General features: G+C 43.1%; 1 protein-coding gene across 1 annotated transcript in view; it reads right to left on the bottom strand.

Moving 5' to 3' along the window:
- Positions 1–12,794, bottom strand: part of SLIT3 (slit guidance ligand 3) — a 633,135-nt gene that overhangs the window by 580,023 nt on the left and 40,318 nt on the right. The gene's annotated exons all lie outside the window — the stretch shown is intronic.

Here is a 12,794-nt window from a genome sequence, read left to right on the forward strand (position 1 = left end):
TTCTATAAATAGATTTTCCATTCATTTTACATTGTTTGTGGGTGTACATTTTTGTTCCCCTTTTTGTGGTCACACACTTCTTCATAGGACCTTGAAGGGATACCTTTTATTTTACTTTTGTTATGAAAAATGGACACCACAAGTAGGTTTTCCACTGTCTCTTCAGACAATCTAACAGATTTTTGTTGTCATGGCTGTCCACATTTTCTGAGTTCTATTCTGATAGCAAGGGGCAAGGAAATGGGAAACATCATAATATTCCAGCATGATGTGTGTTGATAGTAATGTCTAGTTTGGCCCTCAGATATTAAATTCAGGTGAGTTTCTGCAGTTCTTTCAAGTTAATATAAAGGGCAACCTCTTTGATGTTCATGCCCATTAAGCTCAGGGCAACCTCTTGGCTTATGCTAAGCTCATAAAGTTCACTTCCACATAGTCTATGTCCTTCTCAATACTCAGGAAATTAGAATATTCTAACTTTGCAGAGCTATAACATCACTTAATTTCTACAAGTTAATACTGAGTGCCTATTATATCATGTTCCTGCCCGCCCCCCAAGACAGAAGTGGCAGCAAACAAAATGGATTGTGTATGCACCAGTGCATAAATCTCCTTAAGTACAAATATTTGTATTATGCATGTCACAAAACTAATACCAGTTTAAATATACAGGAACATATTAAATATATTGTTTTAGCAGTGTTACTTCTATGCTGCCTCTGCAACACCATTTCTTCATTCACTGTTCTAATCCTTGCTTTGGAAGCTCTGGAATTGTAGCTTTAAACCCTCTGGTCTATTTAAACATGACCCTTACTTGTTTATTCTTGAGTTCTTATGGGTCAGTGACCTACTATGCAAATGTTTTTGATGAAATCAGGATGGCTTATTATTCTATTAGTTAAAATAAGCCTCTGTGTTTTTCAGGCCTGTTCAGATGCATACAAGCAGACCAAAATAATTTCTCAGAATATGTGCCTTGTGGTCTTCCTAGCTGCCCTTTTCCTGAGTTTGGCTTCCTCCTGTGAAGACCTGTTGACAGAGCCACTAATGGCTTCCTCTGCAGAAGAGGCGCCAACTTTTTAAGTGTTTAGGAAGAAACGAAGTCCACTCTCATCAATAATGAGAAAGATCAAAAAGGTTCCACATCGCAAACTAGCGTGTAGTTAGTTATTGCTTACCGAGGACAGACATGCTATGTTATGAATGGAGCTTAGTATTACTGTTCTGTCAATCATATCAGCACACCTAAAATTCTATCTAAAGAGTATATTTCAATTCAGAAATCACAGAGAGAGTTACAAACCATGGTAAACTCCTAACAAGTTCCATTGTATCCATAACACAGGGTAACACGGATTGTCATCCATATTATCTTACTGTTCATGCTGCAAAAGTTAAAGACAGTAGCTTTTGACACCGGCTTGGAAGACCTCATTAATATCTGCCTCAAATCTTCTAAGCAATAGATTCCCTACTTGGTTTCTCCTTTTGTTCCTCTATGTCTTATATGACTTCTAGGTTCCTAGGAACAGGAAGTTATTTTATATTTAAATGTTGCTAACCACAACTTAAGTCATTAAACAAGTTTAGACCATAAATCAAAAAAAAATTGCGAGTTTTATTCAGGCACACAACTACATCTTCCAACTTGGCATCAGATATGCACTTTTAAAGAAAATGTATGTGCTATTTCAAAAACACTCCCACAGAGGAAGACATGATACCGTAACTAGTACTTAGTCCATCTAATATGATCCCATTTTTTTTTACGTCACTATGCTACAATTCCTCCAACTGCTGTTACTCTGGATCAGCATTGTCCATTAGAACATTAAACCTTAGAAAGGGTAGTTATTTTAAAGCAGAAATCCAATGTGGCCTAAATAGAAATTAACATGGAACAGCTGAACTAACATTTATTTACTCCAATTCATCAATCATGTTAGTGACTAAATAGGAAACTATTTGAAAAGAATTTTATACATTCCTTCTGAATAAGGAAAATATACTTTGATGTAGCCCAAATCTATCTCCTTCCTTCTTTCACAATTCCCTCCCTTTTTACAGCAGAAGATAAATACATTATAAAGGCACTGTCCATTTCTAGTGGGGTCACCCCATACCCATACTTCCTCATTGCTAATAAAGCTTGACTCTAAAAACCATTCAAGGAAACCAAAAGCATTGACTTAGTGTGTAAACCATTTGTCTAACAAGATCTTCCACAATACACTGAACTGCTGTGCAGTTTGAGGAGTGGGAACTTACCTCCCTATTCACTTCTATGGTCAACTGAGAACTTGTCAGCTGAGAAGAATCTCTTGGACAAACTACTTTGCTGGGTTTTTTTTTTTTTTTTTACAGAAAATAGAGTGGGGTGAGAAGTGTTATACTCTCCCTCTACTACTTCACTTTGCTGTTCTCCATGGCTTGGATGTGGCAATCCACAGGCACAAGGATCACAATTCTTTCCCCGGTAACCTCCTCCCCAAGCAGGCCTTTCCAGTCCTTGGAGGAAATTGATTCCACAGGTTTCAGGACCCATGGGGATAAATACCATACCATAAAGGTATGGAAGCAAAGTCACTCCATCCTTCCTTTTCCATCCTTGAGGTTGTTCAGTCAAACACTCAAACCCACATTGCTATTAGTACCTCAGGGTCCCACACTTCTGGAAATCAGCTTTGCTGGACAGAAAAGATTGCTGCATTGGGGCAGGGAGAAGAGAATGCCTGACTTCTGTCAATGTTTTCCACTGATGAATCACAGGATCCAACATCATTTTTGTCCCAGCTCTGCTTCAATATCAGTTGTAAGCTGAGCTAGAAAGGAACAGTGCACTGAGAGATAAGGCAAGGAAGGGGGGAAGTCCATTCTCCCTCTGAGGCGGAGGACATCTTGATGGGTGATTCCCACCCTCTAGTCAGGGAGGCAGGAAGAAGTTTTCTACTTCCTGACTTCCTAATGGGAGTCACCCTTTCTTTCAATTTCATTCCTGCCTTAACAGGGAGAGCAGCTTCATCTGTGCGCTGCCTTGCCTTTCAACTGTTTTTCTTCCTTTCCTTCACTTCTACCTTTCAGAACTTGATTCTTGCCTTGTTTACTCCTTTCTACTCTACCTCCTTGCTATTCTCTTTCTCCCTGCGTGCCTGCTAGAAAGCTTTCCCCAGGGTTCTCAATCTCTTAATCAGCACAGAGTAACTTTATTCTGTAGAAACAAAGAAAAGAGCACCAGGCCTAGCACGCCTTCAGCCAGCTCATGTAGACATGAGTAAACACTGTACTGGATTGGCTGCTCCAGTTTTTAGTATCCTGGGACCAACATGAAACAGACTCCACAGCATTACAACTACCCGTGCTGAGAGAGTTCTTGTTGCAATTGTGTTCATCCTGTCTCTGGATTCTTTCCTGTATGACACCATGTTTAACAAGAGACAGTTTGGTATTATGGCTGGAGTGTTGGGCTGGGATCTAGGAGATCCAGATTCGCATGCCATTCTCTTTGGGAGACCTGCCTGTGGCCTTGGGCCTGTTGCATTCTCTAGGCCTGGCTTACCTTTGGGTTTGTTGTATGGCTAGAATAGAAAGATATGAAATGTTGTATAGACCTTGGAGCCCCCACTGGGGCTGAAAGCTGGGGTTTAGATAAACACAATCATCTTTATACTCAGAGAGGTGCCCCGGAGCAAGAAGTCCTTGATGAACAAACTTTCATTGAATTGGCTACTGACAGGGCCTCTGCTGTAACCCATAGCAAATATATTCTTAGTTCCAGTAGTCATTATTATTGTTGGTTGTTGTGGATTTTCCGGGATGTATAGCCATGGTCTTGACATTGTAGTTCCTGACGCCAGAAGCTGTGACTGGCATCTTCAGAGGAGTAGCACCAAAAGACAAGAGATCTCTCAGTGTCACAGTGTAGAAAAGATGTTGGCAGGTCATTTATATCTACTCAGGAAGGTGGGGTTGGGCTGAGTCATCCTGTAAGAGTTTCCCAGGGTGTGGAATGCTAAAGGAGGCTTCACTGTATCCTGAGGAGGTTCTTTTGCCTATGGATGGGTGCTTGATATGCTAATCTTCTCTGCAGGGCTATTGTAGGGTATAGAGTATTTTGTTAGCCTGGTGTTTTTCAGGACTGGAAACCATGCTCTATTCATTCTTAAAGTCTCTTCTTTCCTGTTGAAAATGTGCTTATGCTTATGAATTTCAATGGCTTCCCTGTGCAACCTGACAAAGTAGTTGGAAGTGTTGTTCAGTATTTTAGTGTCCTGGAATAGGATACTGTGTCCTGTTTGAGTTAGGCTGTGTTCAGCCACTGCTGATTTTTCCGGATGGCCAAGTCTGCAGTGTCTTTCATGTTCTTTTATTTTTGTCTGGATGCTATGCTGTGTGGTCCCGATGTAAACTTGTCCACAGCTGCAGGGTATGCGGTATACTCCTGCAGAGGTGAGGGGGTCTCTACTGTCTTTTGCTGATTGTAGCAGCTGTTGTATTTTTCTGGTGGGTCTGAATACTGTTTGTAGGTTGTGCTTTTTCATAAGCTTTCCCATCTGATCCGTGATTCCTTTGATATATGGCAAAAACACTTTTCCTGTGGGAGACTGTTTTTCCTTAGTTGTTTGATTTATCCTTGGTTTAATCACTCTTGTGATTTCATTTCTGGAGTAGCCATTTGCTTGAAGTGCGTGGTTTAGATGATTAGTTTCCTCGTTGAGAAAGTGCAGTTCACATATCCGTCTTGCACGGTCTACTAATGTTTTTATTATGCCTCTTTTCTGTTGAGGGTGGTGATTGGAGTTTTTGTGTAAGTACTGATCCGTGTGAGTTGGTTTCCTGTAGATCTTGTGACCTAACTGAAAGTTTGCTTTGCGGATGACCAAGGTATCTAGAAATGGAAGTTTACCCTCGATTTCTTTCTCCATGGTGAATTGTATGTTCAGGTGGATATTGTTGAGGTGGTTTAAAAACTCCATTAAGACCCAGGTTCAGACCCTGGCGTCAGTTGTTCATGGATCTCAGGGCCAACCTACACCAAAGGAGTACCTTACTGTACTAGATCTAATGGAAGCATATCTCCACATTCCGATCTTGTCCAGGCACCGAAGACTCCTCCATTTCTACACAACGGGGCTCCATCTACAGTTCAAAGTACTTCCATTTGGCCTCTCTAGGGAACCAAGAGCCTTCACAAAGAATTTGATCAACCCAGTGTAAAGCTAAGGGAGGAAAAGGATTAATCTACCCACTTACCTGGATGACTTGCTGATCAGGTTAAGCTCTCCATGCCTACAAACTTACAGTTCCTGATCAACTTACATAGAAGTTCTTTATAATCCAAACAGTGACTAGAACATCTGGAAGCCCTATTAGAACAACGCACAATTGTTTGTTCCTAATTGAAGCAGTGACAAAGAGAAAGGAGATGTCACAAGGAATCATCAAGGCCAGGTATTTATTGATGACATTTGCAAAACTGGTGGGTCTACTGATTCCAAATATCGACACGATCCAGTGAGGTCAACTACATACAAGACCCTTACAGACTGCTGAGACCCTTCCAACTACAAATTATGAACAAGAAAGGTCTTTCCATTCAGTTCCCCCTCACAGTAAAAATAAATAAATGTTTTTTTTTAAAAAGCTTCATATGGTGGATAACTATGACCAGCTTTCTGCAAGGAAAGCAACACTGCATTCCAGTAATGGAACAGGTTCCACGGACACCAGTCTGTCTGGATGGGGAGCTGCACTAGAAGATCCACCAGTGCAAGGTTGATAGTCCAGCAGTGAGATGAGACCCTCTGTCAACCTACTGGAGCTTTGAGCAATTTATCTAGCCCTACTACACTTCAGACCACAAATACTAGACGATCACATTCTAATCAGAACAGACAGCATATCGACCAATTTCACCAGATGATTCCATCCCGAGGCCAAAGTAACCGATGCGTTGACATCACAGTGGCCAAGCATTCTGCTGTTTGCCTTCCAACCACTCCGATTCTCCTGAAGCCAATCAGGAAGATAAGAGAACAAAAACAAAAACAAAAAAAAGTAGAAATCATATTGGTAGCACCCTACTGCCCTCAGCTCCCACAGCTCTCTGCTCTTCAACAGCTGTCAACACTTCCACCACTGACTTCTCCAATATCTCTGGATATGCTCCAGCGATGTCAAGTTCCACATCCACACCTGGAATAGCTACATTTAATTGCATGGAGAGTGAGCGAGACTCTCTCAGCTAGGTTATTCTCAAGAAGTAACCAACATGCAACTGGCCTCTAGGAGACAGTCGACTAACAGGGTATGTAATGCATCATAAAAAGCCTTCACAGGAGATGCAAACAAAAAAAGGGTTAATGTCATGAAACCCAAAACCAGATCCATTCTATACTTCCTACAGGTTGGTCATGCAAGCGGTCTCAGAGCCTCAATCTTAAGATGTCAGGTCACAGTCTTAACAACAGTACTACCATGGTACTAGAGTCTGAGTCTGTCCAGACACCTCACATATGTAGCTCCCTCTAGTGTGATACTCTGAAGGATCCACCACAGGTTCACCAACTTCTGACTTGGAAAATGCATATAGTTCTGTATGCTGTTACCAGACACCCCTTCGAGAGCCTGTCAAGGAAATTTCTCTTATGTGCTTGAGGACTTTGTTCCTCTCTGCCATTACATCTGCAAGAAGGGTATCAGAACCCTGTACCCTGTTAATTAGCTTGAGCTACGTATCTTACACAAGAACAAAGTGGTCCTGAGAACAGATCTTACCTTCATACCAAAAGTGATCTCTCCCACAGATCACTGGAATTATGTCTACTATCAGTTGACCAAATACTTTTCATCCCAAAGAAGAAATGTGGCATACTCTGGACATAAGACTTATTCAGGAGCAGAACAGATGGCAATGCCCGCCCCCTTCACCCCGCTGGGATCAGGAGTGGAGCAGGTGCCAATGCCCACCCAGCAACTGCACCTGGGTGGGATCAGGCACAGAGCAGGAGGCAATTCCCTTCTTCCATTCATCCAGCAGGGACAAGAAGTGGAGCAAGTGACAATGCCCGCCCCCTTCAACCTACTGAAATAAGGCACTGAACAGGCAGCAATGCCCACCCCATCTTCACCCTGTTGGAATCAAGCCTCCAGCAATCTCTGTCCCCCTTCAACCTGCCAGAATCAGGAGCAGAGAAGGTGGCAATGCCCACCCACCCCCCATTCACCCAGCTGGGATCAGGCTTGGAGCAGGCAGCAATTCCTGCCCCCCTTCATCCAGCCATAATCATGCACAGAGCAGAAGGCAATGCCCATTTTCCCTTCCCCCGACTTCGATCAGGAATGGAGCAGGTGGCAATGGCTGCCCCCTTTTATCTGGTCTTTATGAGATGTGCAGCAGGTAGCAAAGCCAACCAGCCCTTCATGTTGCTGAGATCAGGTGTAAAGCAGATGGCAATGCCCACCCCCCTCCTTCACTGGCCAAGATCAGTGATGGCGGAAGAGGAAATGCCTGCCTGCCCGCTCTCCCCTTTCTAGAGCCCATTGTATTTTTTCCCACAACGGGCTTTGTTTCTAGTTACAACATATTTTATGACCAGATGACAACGACCCACCCAGAAAATAGGTACACTGCTCTGTGAGGTCCCATCAAGATGTCCTCCGCCGCAGAGGGAGAACGGACCATTGGATACTCACCATGAAGGGTCCTTCTCCTCTGAGGAAAGGAGAACATCTTGCCCCTCCCAAAGTCATTGTCTTTTCACTATCTTCTGGCTGACAAAATTACTTCCTGTCCTGATGTTTCCCCTTAACATGTTTGTTCTCACCGTTCTCCTTATTATTCCATTCTAGAGTGTCGTATTCATAATTATGATGCTATAACTGCTTTCGGAGTTGCCAAAACTGAAAGAAAGGGTGACTCCCACTAGGAAGGCAGGAAGTAGAAAACTTGATCCTGCCTCCCTGACTAGAGGGTGGGAATCACCCATCAAGATGTCCTCCTTTCCTCAGAGGAGATGGACCCTTCACGGTGAGTATCCAATGGTCCGTTCTCTTCCTTTTTTTCTGTTAACACCCCCCACCACCACACACACACAGTGAAATCATCCATCACTCTTTCAACCTGAACAGGCAAACACGAGAAAGAAACATACAGACAGACATAGACACAGTTTGGTCCTGAGCAGCATGCAAGTTTTGGATGGATCTGCAGTGTCACATTTGAAGGACCACATATATTTGCACCCATACTGTTGATTTTATCATAGTTAATTTTTATGACACTCTTATCAAATACTCAAGTCTTCCAAAGGAATAAGTTTATTTTTAATTTTTATACCTCATCTTTCTCCCCAGTGGGGACTCAAAGCGGCTTACATCATTCTCCTCTCCTCCATTTTGTCCCCACAACAGCCCTGTGAAGTACATTAGGCTAAGAGTATGTGAGTAGTCCAAGATCACTGAGCAAGCTTCCATAACAGAGTGGAGAATTGAGCCTGGGTTGCCCAGATCTTAGTCTGTCACTTTAGCCACTACACAACACTGTGGTGTAACATAATCAATATCCAGAGTTGCCAGGTCCCTCCAGGTGAGTGGGTTGAGGGAACTTACCAGGAGCATGCACTCCTTGTTGCCATGAGCTGACATAACTTCCAGAGTGACCCAGAAGTGACAGCAACCTTCCAGGGCCAATTCTTTAGCACTTGGTCCAAAACAGTGTTTTTGGCCAAAACCACTAGGTTTTTGGCTGAGTGCTAATGAATTGGCCCCAGCATGACACATTGCTTCTGGATTGTGCCAGAAGTGATGTCATCACGCAGTGACAAGCAGCAGCGGCGTCAGGGTTTTTGGCGCCTGCGGCTGGCTGGCCAGCCAAGCGCCCGCACCTGCGCATATGCACACATGCACCGGCCTGCGTGATGACGTCATGTGTGATGTCATCACAGGTGCACATGCGCCGCCAGCCCGATTGCTGTGGCAGGCAGCTGGGACGGCGCGCAGGTGGCCTCTGAGCTCTCCCGCTCGGTTTCCCTGCGCTGCCACAGACGCCTGCCCAACGCTGCTGAGCCCGGCCAGGGGAGTGTTCTGGCGGTGGCAGTGGTGGCTCGGAGCGGGAGGGCTAGGAGGCTGCAGGTCCGTGGCGCGCGCTCCCACCCCCTGCGCCTCCTCCAGCACCCCCTCAAGCACCCCGTGCCCTAAGGCCACCGCCTACCTGGCCTCAATGGGCGCGCTAGCCCTGGTGACAAGAGCAGACACTCCCCTTTGTAGTGCCCTGCCTCTTCCTGCCAATCAGCTGGTGAGTGGTAAGCAGAGGCATACATTATTGTGAGATTGCCCGCCATAAACAGGCAACTGACAAGCGTATCAGTAACCAATACTGCTCACATATCATGGACTCAATATATGCCAATGTGGTGTAGTGGTTAAAGTGCCAGACTAGTATCCTCACTTTGCCACTGGAACTTGCTGGATGACCTTGGGACAGTCACACACACTCAGCCTGACCCATCCTCACAGGGCGTTTCCTCTGACCATAAAATGGAGGAATGACACTGTAAACTGCTTTGGGTCCTCGTGTGGGGCAGAAGTATATATAATATATATAAAATCTACACAGAAGAATTTCACCATTTCTTGGACATTTTTTAAAAAACAAGCTGTTCTACTGACCAAAGAATCCTTTGTAGTCAGCTACCCAATATCTACTGATGTGAAAGTATATATCTCCCTGCCGTGCTGAGCACACCACATTTATTCAAATACAAGATGATTTTTTTAAAAAATTCAATGGCTTTTTAAAAGGGGATGGGACCTGTCTTAAATTTGGATACAAATTTATACCAATACAAATACTTTGCTGCACCTGCAAAGAGAGGTAAGAGGGTTCGTAGCTCAGTCACACTGGCTGGAAGTGCTGCCCGTACACTCTCTTCCTTCATGCTTTCTGGCTCAGCTAGAAAAATAAGGCCTCCATAAACTAGAGGGGAATGGAAGCCACTGGTGTGACTGAATTGCAGGGCACAGTTATAGAGGGACTCGAAGCTGCTCGTGAAACTGAATTCTGGAGCACACTTTTGGTCAGCCAGCAAAAGCTGAAGGGAAGAAAGGCCAGCCTCTCTATCAACTATGGTGTAGGCTGGAAGCAGTCTGTGTGACTCAGTTGCGAAGGGTGCACTCTCTCACTTCACGCCTTCTGGCTCTGGATTGACTGGGCTGGTAGAGGGGCGATGGCTGCTGTGATGACAGAGCTCTCCAAAGTTGGGGGACTGGGAAGATAGAGGCTGGTTGGAGGAGGACACCTCTGGTAGGCTGGTATGCCTCTTTGGCGAGGGGAGGGGGGTTTGTCTTAAATTCAAGATCATCTGTTTTTACGTATAACCTTCTCTTTTTAGAGGAGTTGTCTTATATTCAGAGCAGTCTTCCTTTCAAGTAAATATTGTAACTCGTTTTAGAGCAGCCAACACCACCGCTGGCTGAACAGCAGTTTTCCTATGGTGGAACCTTTTCCAAGGCCACATTTTATTTGCACTTAGTAATTCAACTACCCAGGTATCTTGCTGTCTATTAAACTAAAGCAGTGCATTATAGTTTAAGAACTTACGTGCATCCAAATGCTTAATCTAAGTTATAGTTTTTAGGAAGCGTAAATCTTCAAAGCAAAGTCACTTGAAAGATGTCAACAAATGTGTTTTTGGCCAGAACACAATCTATAGACCTTTTCATATAGTGAAAATTTAGACTCAGGAATCATAACAAGCAATAAATTTTGAAGAAAAATGTCTATATTTTTAGTTTGTAGTTTTAACTTTACTTTGATGTGCCAGCAAGTGAAATACCATTAAAACAACATTCATTTGGCATTAAAGTTTTCATGCCTTTTGAATAACCACAAATGAAGCAAGTATTATTTCCAATGATATTTTATTGCATTATTAATGACTATTTGGCCAGAGAAAATCTAGCTGTCATAACAGCTACTTTATTAGCACAGGCTAATAATATTTTTTCAGCTAATATAAGAGATCAAAATCCACGTGTAATTAAACATTTTCAACAAGAGCAAAAAGGAAATTGTATGAATAAAATTCAGTTTTAAAATTTGGCCTAATATTTAGAATTCAACTCTTTGCAGAGCACATTAGTCAAATGAATTGCCATTCAAAGTAGGACAGATTATGTCACACTTTCCACAACCTGGAAATAGTTGAAATGACTGAAAATTTTTGCTTAGAGCTCATGGACACAACCAATCCAGCCTTAGCAATTGTGGGTTTTGGCTGGCCAGCCAAGCAAGTCACTTACAGGACTACCAATGCTATCAGCCAGATGCTAAACTGAACTCTTTTAACCTTTTAACATTCATAGCCTTTTAACATTCATAGCCTCTGAAACTTGTTAAATGATGACCACCAAGCATCCAAAGCCAGTCCAATTTAACAAAACAGCATACAAGAGACTGGCTCAATCTTCCATGAGCAAAAGGTGGGACATTTGGTAACTGAACCCCACAGTGACCAAGGATGCTAATGGTTGCATGTATGAGGTAAGGAAAAAAACTTCTGCGTGAGAACTGGCGGATCAGCACTGCACAAAAGAAAAAGAAAACCACGTAAATGAGTTGACTCAGAAAAGGCTTCCTTGTCACTATATCAAGGTGCAGGGTACTGGATAAAAAAATATAACTAGAGCCCTGTTTTACATAGCTTATGCTAAAGTGTCAGTTTAAATCAAATGTTATTATAGCTCTTGGCTGGTAACAAAAATAGATGCTAGGAACAGTATCTTTGGTCATTCATTGTATAGCACAAGGTTATTCATCAGATGCATTCCAATATATATTCATTTTGTCAATGTGTTCCTATTCACAACAGAAAGGTAAGGCAGGGGTGATGAGTGATAAAAAGAGCGGCTAGTTTAAAACAAAGCCCAATAAAAAGAGTAATTGGCTCATTCCAAACTAGACATGGCAGTGTCCTTGTGGCTGTTTTGGCACTTGAAAATGTATGTCAAGGAGGAGGGGGGGAGCTCAGCTCTGTGGGTCCAATCAGGATCAGGCCCTCACAGCACTTAAATATAGCAATGGCATCCGCATGGCAGTGAAATCCAACTGCTCTTTTTTAATCAGATCTTGCTTTAAAACAGCCTTTTCTGATAACACAACCCTCTTCCCCCCCCCCCCCAGCTGCCTTTCTGCTGTGAATATGAAAGGATGGCCTTAATGGAAGTACACTACAATGTGTTTGATGATGTGACATGACTCATGAAATCATGAAAGGCTAACCTTTTGTTAGCCTTTAATATGCCACAGGACTCCTATTTTACTATTCTAACTTAGGAGCCATGACTTGAGATTTATAACAAGTAAAACACGGGATCCTGGTTCAGACCACAACACTCTGGCAGAAAAACTTGCCTTTGCAAGAAAATACAGGTAGACAGAACATTAGATAGAGCTCAAACAGAATAATGATAAACCCCAGGGACGGGAAGGTTGGCAGGAAGCAATGAGAGTGAGAAGACAGAGGATGCAGCAATAAAGCAGAAAAATATATCTAGTAGGTAAAATACCTATACCTATACCCGGCAATGATCAAGGTTGAAGATGGAACAGCAATTGCTTCTCATATATGAAGGCTTCCAACCACAATTAATCTTTCAGTTTTCAATATCTGGTCATCTAACCTGCCCGATTCCTTGGTTTCATCACCTTCTGCTGATCTTTATTCTGCAAAGGAGTCTTGCATCCTGTTTTCATGACTCAAGTAAGAAACTAGGGAGAGATTAAGTGACTAATA

The sequence above is a fragment of the Eublepharis macularius genome, chromosome 4, assembly GCF_028583425.1.
Source record: "Eublepharis macularius isolate TG4126 chromosome 4, MPM_Emac_v1.0, whole genome shotgun sequence".
Lineage (NCBI taxonomy): Eukaryota > Metazoa > Chordata > Lepidosauria > Squamata > Eublepharidae > Eublepharis > Eublepharis macularius.